At 34.8% G+C, this 9,767-nt stretch overlaps 1 long non-coding RNA gene across 1 annotated transcript in view; it reads left to right on the top strand.

Annotated features, from left to right (window-relative positions):
* The window catches only part of LOC109343616, an 18,270-nt gene extending 13,619 nt beyond the window's left edge, over nt 1–4,651 (top strand). The window contains exons 2-3 of the long non-coding RNA XR_002107237.1: nt 238–243; nt 4,641–4,651. This is a non-coding gene — a long non-coding RNA (uncharacterized LOC109343616). The remainder of the gene's footprint in view (nt 1–237; nt 244–4,640) is intronic.

Raw genomic sequence — 9,767 nt, 5'->3', positions numbered from 1 at the left:
GTTATGAGACCTGCACTCTCGGTTATTTCCGAATAGTTATTGGGAGGATAATGCTGTGTAAGGATTGTGGACATATGCATAGCATGCATATATGGTATTTATCGATATTGATTCTAAAATCATAAGTTTTATACTTCATTCATCATTAATACATGCGTGTATGAACATATGATATATCTGTACTTGTTCTTTGTCTTGGGGGGATATTCTGTGTAATTCCATGACGTCAATGCTAAGTTTTTCGTTAGATGTTTTACTCCCTCTCTTTCTTTCTGGTGTACTTGTATACATCCATGTTTAGATGGACAAATCGGCAATGATCAGGGGCTACCACTTTACCATTTCCCAAGAGGGGGCATGGAGAGTTGAAGGAAACATATACACCTACGCTGATCCCTGCGACCTGGAATTGGATCTCATATGTGATGGCTCTGTGTTGCATCTCCCGGCACATTACGCAATTCGGGAAGCATCGTTCATCCTACCAGAGCGAAGGTCCATACCTGCCGGTCCTTCCGCAGCAGCTGAGGCACGAGGCAGGTTGGAGGTTGTCAAGACCTTGCCCCAACTAGGATTCTCATCTACTGACTCAACGCCAAGAAGGATGGAAGGAGCAGGCATGGCTACTTCATCTGGGCCTAGGGGGTACATCCCGGGCCCTTCGATGGATTGGGCAGCAAATGAGGTGGCGGAGAATGAGGACGATGACTGTGTAGAGTTAATTTGCATAGAGGATTTGGTTGAGGTTATAGAGATCTCTTCAGACTCGGAGATCGAGGAAGACCCGAGTGAGGTTTCCAGTGCAACACTGGTCTAGGAGTCCTTTTCTTTCTTTAAATAGGGAACCTGTGTAGGGTACTTTTGTAATGTCAATGCCCCCGATATTATTTTATTTTTAGTTGTATTTTTAGTCTTTGTTAGGGGCGAAGAATAGACTCTGCTTTGTATTTTGTAAACCATGATGAACATATTACAAATTCAAGAATTGACCAATGAGAAGTATTTAGAAAAGAATTGTGTTTTGTTCAATTACATTTTAAGTATTATGAAATTATTTTCGCAAAGGTTTGAAAATGTGACGTCTTGAAAGAAAATAGATAAAATGGAAAAAATGATTTGTAAGTTATATGTTACATAAATGGTTTTTTTTACCCATTTCCCCAAGAGATTAAATATAATAATTATGAAATGATTTTCGGGGTGTTACATTAAGTGGTATCAAAGCAGGTCAATCCTATCCGGACTGGGCATGGCCTTACATGCTTTCTTGTGTGACTTTGGGTGATTGTTTGATTATGATTTTCATTTGAAGACATGAATTTTGTGTACTTACGATTAGAGGAGTAACATATATAAATATGATGTTCTCAATTTAAGATGGCTGGACGTGGAACTACAAATCTGGATTTCATGGCTGCGATGACGGTGATGATTCAAAATGTGAATACTAACTTGCATCAAGTGAATCAACAACAACAACATCAACAACCCCAAGGACCCGCTCTGTACAAGGGTTTGAACGAGTTTTTGCGTTGCAACCCGCCTAAGTTTGAAGGGGATTTGCACCAGATGTTGTTACCAACTAGATCCAAGAGTTGGAGAGTATTTTTCGGGCACAGATGTGCACCGAGGGAATAAAAGGTCACCTATGTGACCTACATGTTGTCGAAGGAAGCTGAGAACTGGTGGGAGTTCACTTAACGCCAGATGGAACATGAACATCCAGTTGTCAACTGGGCAACTTTCAAGGATAGGTTTCCACAGAAGTACTTTCCGGCGAACATGAAGACAAAGAAAGAAATGGAATTCCTGCGTCTGCAGCAGGGGAACATGTCAATTGGGGAGTATGCTGTAGTGTTTGAAGATTTGGCGAGGTATGCCCCACACTACAATCAAGTGGGAAATGAAAGGTCTAAGTATGGCAAGTTTGAAGAGGGACTTAGACAAAATTTGAAGGTGATGTTTGTTCATCAACAGATACCAGATTTTCCAACTCTGGTCAACAAATCCAGAATCTATGAGGAGAGTCTGAAGGCAAGGAATGCCACACTGAAGAGTGTCATGCCTCAAGGAAATTCCTACGGACCTCAGAGGAATTTCGGACCGAATCGTGGCAGAGGGAAGTCTTTCCACCACAACAAGAAACCTTATGGATTTCTATTTGGAAATCAACATAAGTCACTCCGATCACACAACAATTACAACAACCACAACAACAACAATAACAATCAGGGCTCTCAAGTTGGGAACTCCAACAACAACTCACCACCTTGGTGCTCGAAGTGCAGAGGAAAGCATTTCGGTGTCAACTACCCTATTTTCTATCACTGCAACCAACCGTGACACATCAAACCGGTGTACCCTAAGCTGAAGAAGGAAGGAGTGAATGATGTTCGGGCAGCCAGATCTCAGGCCAAGGGAAGAGTGTTAACCATGAGCAGAGCTGAGATCAAGGAGGATGAAGATCTCATTCAAGGTACATGTCTTGTTCATGAGGTTTCCTTATCTATACTATTTGATTCAGGTGCGACCCATTCATTTATATCCCATGATGTTGTTAACCGATTAGAATTGCCTATAGTTTCCTTACCTTATGATCTAGTCGTGTCAACACCCATAAACGTACCCGTCGTAGTTTCAACAATATGTTCACAATGTCCCACAGTATTAGATAACAAAACTTTCCTAGTAGACATGATATGTCTACCCTTATCCCAATTAGATATCATCTTAGGAATGGACTGACTATCCAATAACCACGTTCTCTTGAACTGTTTCAACAAAACAGTAATTTTTAGCAACCCTAAAGACCCAATAGAACCTCGTTATGAAACCAAAAGTACAACTGCCAATCAAATGAAGAAGTTCTTGAAGGATGGAGCCAAAGTGTACATGTTGTTAGCGTCGTTGGAGAAGAATAAAGGAGGAGAAATTCAAAGTATACGAGTGCTTCGGAATTTCTCTGAAGTTTTTCCGAACGATATTCCTAGTTTACCCCCAGTAAAAAAGATAGAGTTCGCCATCGATCTAGTTCCTAGAACTGGAACAATATCTATAGCTCCCTATAGGATGGCACCGTTAGAGTTGGCTTACTTTAAAATGGTAAGTCTAGCTTAATAATCTTACTTAAAAAGGTTAATCTTAATAAAAATGTTTTACGTTCAAAAGATAAGTATTATGAGTAGTTATCATTACCGGAAAAATGTAATGAAGTGGCAATACATGTCTAGAAAAGTTATGTCTAAGGAAAGACTTGATATTTAAGTGTGTCTTTACGACCCACCTCTCTTTCCTGGGAACTAACCTGATGTATATCCACAGATTATGACATAATTTCGTTATAAGTTTTGTTAAATCTTTACTTTAGAAAGTGTCGTTGTGTTGTAAGACTTTCAATGATAAATGATGATTCAAGAAATACCTAACTTTGAATCGGATGGATGAAAGCGATTAAGTTCATTTTAGAAGTTTTGTTTTCGCATAAAATGTTATTTCGTAACAATAATAATTATCAAATTAACCTAATTATCGTTATTTTGATTTTGGCGTGATGAAGAGTTCGAGAAGAGACCCAGCGAATTAAGCTCACTTGGAATCGAGGAAACAATCTGCACGACACACTCCGTTGAGGGAGAAAACATCGTGACACAGTGGTTTCCGAATATGCTTCAGGACCTCCAAACTTCCTCACAAGTTTGGAGTTGTCTTGGGTATTAAGAAAGTTTGTACTTAATCAATTGTTTGTTTTGTTTGCATTAAGTACAACAAATTTCTTATGCCCAATTATGTTAGGTTATGTTTATGTATGAAGATGCCATGATTATTCATGTTTAATATTGCTCGAATTACTGTGCTAAGAATTATATGTATGAGATAATTGTTAAATTCAAGGCTTCAAAACATGTGTTATAAATGAGAAAACTTTTCATTGAGAAAAGAAATTTAACTGAGTTTCAGGCTTTTCTCGCTTTAGTAAGACAACTCTCGCTTGAGCAAGACAACTCTCACTTGAGCGAGAAATGTCAGAGAAAATGGGTTTTCTCGCTTGGGCGAGACAACTCTCGCCTGAGCTAAAATATACACAAAGAAAATTGGTTGTTTTCTTGCTTAAGCGAGACAACTCTCGCTTGAGCCACAAGTTCCTTATAAAAATGGGGAGTCCCTAGCTTGAGCAAGACAGCTCTCGCTTGAGCGAGATGGCTCCATACAGACAAGAGTTCTTAAGTCGTCTGAACGATAACTCTCACATGTGCGAGAGTCTAATGACATTTTTTCCATCAAGAATTCATTCACTTCCAATCCTATTAAGTAAAACGTAAAAAACCTTTATTGGAGATAATGTTCTTTCAATACGTAAATATTATAAAGATGAAAAAATATATGAAATTCTTGGAAATGATACAAAGAAGAGTTTCCATATCTAAAGTGATGTATGTAAAGAATTGCATGGTTAAGTACGAGGCCCACAAGTGTTATATTATGCCCACGCAGTGAGATCGTCTGACCGTAAGAGGCTTGACTTGAGAGTCGTCCAGGGTGATTCAGCGATAGTTCGTAGTGGTGTTGAGGTTTATTCTCTGTGGTTTAAATGTTAAGACTGAGTCCCACTAGAAGCATTCCCCCGGTGAGAGATATCTTAGGATGGGCAGATCATTATAAAAGATGGATTAAAAGATTTAATTTTCTAACTTCGGTTAGTGTGCATATTCATTGTGAATAATGAAGTAGTGGAGAGGAAATTACGGGAGACGAATGAGCTCCGAGATGTTGAGAGGGACGACGATGATGGTGATTCGTTAGCATAGTCTTGAAGGAGAGTCTAGGTGAGACGAGTCCCGTGTATTCCTGGATGATGTATTCTCTTGGATCAGACAATGTTCACAATGCAAACTATACGATCTCTGACAACCCCTCTTTGCGATCAGGATCGATGAGAGGGATGTCCAAAAAGTGTTTGATACGACACTGTCCTGAAATGGACAGTTCCGTTGGAAAAGATCAATCATATATATCCTTGCAAGGAATAAGTATTGGTGCGATCAAATCAGTTTGTTGTGGGACTTGTACTCTCGGTTATTTATGAATTGTTATTAGGAGGATAATGGTGTAAGGATGGTGGACATATGCATAGCATGCATACCTCATTAATACATGCGTGTATGATCATATGATATATCTGTACTTGTTCTTTGTCTTGGGGTGATATTTTGAATTCCATGACATCATTGATAAGTTTTTCATTAGATGTTTTACTCTCTCTCTTTCTTTCTGGTGTACTTCTATACATCCATTTTTAAATGGACAGATCGGCGATGATCAGGGGCTACCGCTTTACCATGTCCCAGGAGGGGCATGTAGCGTTGAAGGAAATAGATACACCTACACTGGTTCCTTCGACTTGGAATTGGATCTCGTATGTGATGGCTCTATGTTGCATCTCCTGCCATATTATGCAGTTCGAGAAGCATCGTTCACCCTACCGGAGCGAAGGTCCGTACCTGCCGGTCTATCCGCACCAGCTGAGGCATGAGGCAGCTCGGAGTTTGGCAGGACCTACCCCAACCAGGATTCTCATCTAGTGACTCAACGTCAAGAGGGATAGAAGGAGCAGACATGACTAATTCATTGGGGCCTAGGGGTACATCCCGGACCCTTTGATGGATTCGGCAGTAGATGAGGTGGTGGAGAACGACGACAATGACTGTGTAGAGTTAATTTACATAGAGGATTTGGTGGAAGTTATAGAGATCTCTGCAGACACGGAGATCGAGGAAGACCCGAGTGAGATTTTCAGTGCACAACTGGTCTAGGAGCTACTTTCTTACTTTTGATAGGGAACATATGTATGATACTTTTGTAATGCCAACACCCCCGATATTATTTTATTTTTAGTCTTTGTTAGGGGCGAAGAATAGACTATGCCTTGTATTTTGTAAACCATGATGTACGTATTACAAATTCAAGAATTGATTAATGAGAAGTATTCAGAAAAGAATTGTGTTTCGTTCAATTACATTTTAAGTATTAAGAAATTATTTCCGCAAAGGTTTGAAAATGTGACGTCTTGAAAGAGAATAAATAAAATGAAAAAAATGATTTATAAGTTATATGTTACATAAAAAAAATTACTCATTTTTCCAAGAGATTAAATATAGTAATTATAAAATGATTTTTGAGGGCGTTATACATGTCCTACAAGGACATGAATTAAGTTTTATCTTATGTATAAATTTTTATTTATATAAACAGGATATCTGGAGATATCGGTGTGTAAGACAAAGATGGAGTGTGATCACTGAGTGAAAGAAAACATATATGTAGAGTGGTATAATGACCATGAGATGAATTCAAGGTGGTGAATCCCAATTGTTATTTTCACTTGGAAAGAATTATGCAACAAATCTAATAATGACAATTGATGGTAGTAGGATAAGCAACTCATGGTATAAGGGATTAGGTATTTACATAAATGAATAAGGTATAACAAAAGAAAGATAAGATCATAATATAATATAATATATATATATATAGAGATAAGAATTGTTAGGATACCCACCATCAAAAAATAAAAAAACAATGTGGTGGAATTATATAATATTAATAATAAATAAATAATAAGATAAGTATTGTGTAACTCAAGATAAAAAGATATTAATTTAGATAAAAAGATATTAATTTAGATAAAAAGAGATTTATAAATAAGTTCAAAACATCGTTATCTGGCATAACTAACAAATAATTGATAGACAGTTAGAACAAAAATAATTACAAATAATAGTAATAGATTATATATTGTTATTAGAAAAGATAGCTACCTAAACTTAACATTTCAAACATAAGATATATTTATATAATACATATTAATAAATACTCATTATAAGAAGATATATATTATAAAGTTTAGACAACACATGTTACTACAAGTGGATATCTAATAAGTAAGTTAAATATTATAGAGTTAGGGATAAAGAATAAAAGATAAAGAATAATATAAGTTTTTTAAACATACTTTCAATCCTAACCATCAATTCTAGGGAAATTCAATGGTTTAAATTAATGAGTAGATCTAAATTATTGGATTTCCCTAAAATTAATAGCTAGGAGAAAATAAATTTAAAAAACTTACTCTTCAAATAAGTGGCTCACACTCATTGTAATTAGAAGGTACATTGGTCATATGTATTTTACAGGAAATCTAGCTAGGATGTATCATTGCATGTAATCATGTTGAGTTTGGATGCACCAATCATCTTGAATGATAGCAGGTGTTGCACACAATAATCAATAAATGAGAAAACCAACTTACATAATAATGAGTTTATAAATTTTGAAATAGAGATAAGATTGAAATTGAAACTGGGAATGTAGAAGGATATCAGGGAGGTAAAATTGGCTTGACAACAAAATTGTTCCTCAGTTAGAAGCAATTAAATCACCACCATTTGGCAAATTAAGGGATATGGATTCTTCTAAAATATTGAAACTAGGATAATAAATATATAGCTCACATGATCAATTGCTCCAATATTAAGATCAATTGCTCCAATATTAAGAATCCAATAGTTAGATCCCTCAGTGATAAACTCAACACAGTGGATACATGAAGTGGTGGAGTCTATACCTATATGTAGAGCTTAGTAGTATCAAGTACATATTTTAAATGCCCTCTAGGTGAGAAATAAGTACAAACTGCACAAAAACTACCTAACATCTAATTAACCAGACAAATAAACTAGTCAATCACATGCAACCGACACTAGTTGGCAGCATAACACGTTCCTATTATAAATTGTTTTAAATTGTCTTTAATGCATGCAATTGTTTTAAATTGTTGAATGATGTGATATCACAATTACAGTATAATACTGAATTATAATGATGTATCAACAACAGACTATAGTGCAATTGATCAGATCACATTTGGATCATACCATATTAAATTAGAGTATCAATAAGATGTTAGTCTAATAGTTTAAAGTTCTGCTAGATTTCTAGAAAAACAAAAGGTTAAATGTTCGATTCTTAGGAGCGACACTTGTTGAAAATGACAATCACATATCGAAAATGATTAATTCTTTACCTATAGGTAAATAGTTACTCTTAGTAGTACAAAAAAGAATAAATCAAAGTACATCAAGTCATATTAAACTACACCAAATTCAAAATATATTTTTAATCAAAAAAGTTATACCACAATCAACACAATCTACCATTATAATAGCCACAAAGACCATAATAGAAGTGTAACTATAATCACCACTACAATTACAGTTTAAAACGTTGGTATATATAATTATACTTTGTAGTATATACACAAGAGAATATGTACCTTTCAAAAACAGTATATAGATTTGAAAACTAGTTTTCAAAAAAATGAAATAATTTTTTAATAATTTATATACTAATTTTACCCTTAAAATTATTTAAAATTTATATTAATTACCTTGAATTAAAAAGTTATACTTTTTTTAGTTATTTTTCAAATTTCACCTCCTTCCGAGCTTAACTTTATCAAAAAAGGTCTAATTTAATAAACTACTAAACAACTATAAGACTAGAAACTTATAGTAACATTCAAAATTATAAGACAATTTTGCCAAGACATACCATAAGAAAATCATCTTTCATGTTGTTTAAGAGCTTTGTTTTAATCACGGTTATCAATCGTGTCCGTTAGTTTGACCAATAAACTAGTAAATTGGTCTTAATACCGTATGATATAATATTCATAATAGTCATACAATAATTATATTGGTTAAAATTGGTCATATTAACTGATTTTTAATTGAATTGTATCTGTCATACTAGTTGTCTCATTTAATCTTTTTTTAATAAAAATAATTTATTTTTATCAAAATGTTATTAGGCAAACAACAGTAAACAACATTATAACACTCGTAATGTTGTAATTCATATTGCAATTGAGTTTTTCTTGCTATGAAAATTTGAGAAGAATAAAAAATTACAACAAGATAAAATCAGCATCAAATAACTTGTAATCATTAGATGCACTTTTTGTTTTGTCCTTAAGCATTGTGAACGTCCATATAAAAATAAAATTAGGGAAGGCAAAAAAACTCATACTCATGAGTACCCGCAGGTAAAACTCGTATGGATATGAGTACGGGTCATAAACGGGTACCTGTGAGTATTATAAATCGATTTTTAAAAATACTCGTAGTACATATGAGCGGGTACAGGTATTATGGTACCCGTACCTGTGGGTACCCGTTATTTATATGACCAATATATTATATTTAATTAAAATAAAGAGTATATTATTCTAACATTCTTTATACTATGTATATTTTTCTTTTTACTTTGTTTACATATTTTATTGAGTTTGGTGGTGAAACACCCTACAAATATTATTACATGTGTAGAAGTACACATGTTTTACAAAGAAAATATATATTTTTTGTTAAAAAATGAGAACAAAAAATCATACAAATAGAAAACACCAATAAATTTAGCGTAATCAAATATTCAATCAAAAGATACAAAAATAATTAAGTTTTATCTCATTGAAATATAATAGAAGCAAAAAATTTAAAATTCATTTATAATATAGGAAACCCGTAAGTACCCATTGTACCTGCGGTACCCAAAAATACCTGTGAATACCCGCACACGAGTACCCGTACAGATACAGGCGGAAATGGATAATGCTCTCCTGTTTTAAAATGGGTAGTGGGTAGCTACTAACCGTGCCCGTTGCCATCCCTAAATAAAACCTATGGAAGATGTCTGTAATTGGGGCACTTGCT

This window comes from Lupinus angustifolius, chromosome LG03 (assembly GCF_001865875.1).
Source record: "Lupinus angustifolius cultivar Tanjil chromosome LG03, LupAngTanjil_v1.0, whole genome shotgun sequence".
NCBI lineage: Eukaryota > Viridiplantae > Streptophyta > Magnoliopsida > Fabales > Fabaceae > Lupinus > Lupinus angustifolius.
The sequence above is the reverse complement of the archived record's forward strand: the minus strand, read 5'-3'. Positions and strand labels throughout refer to the sequence as shown.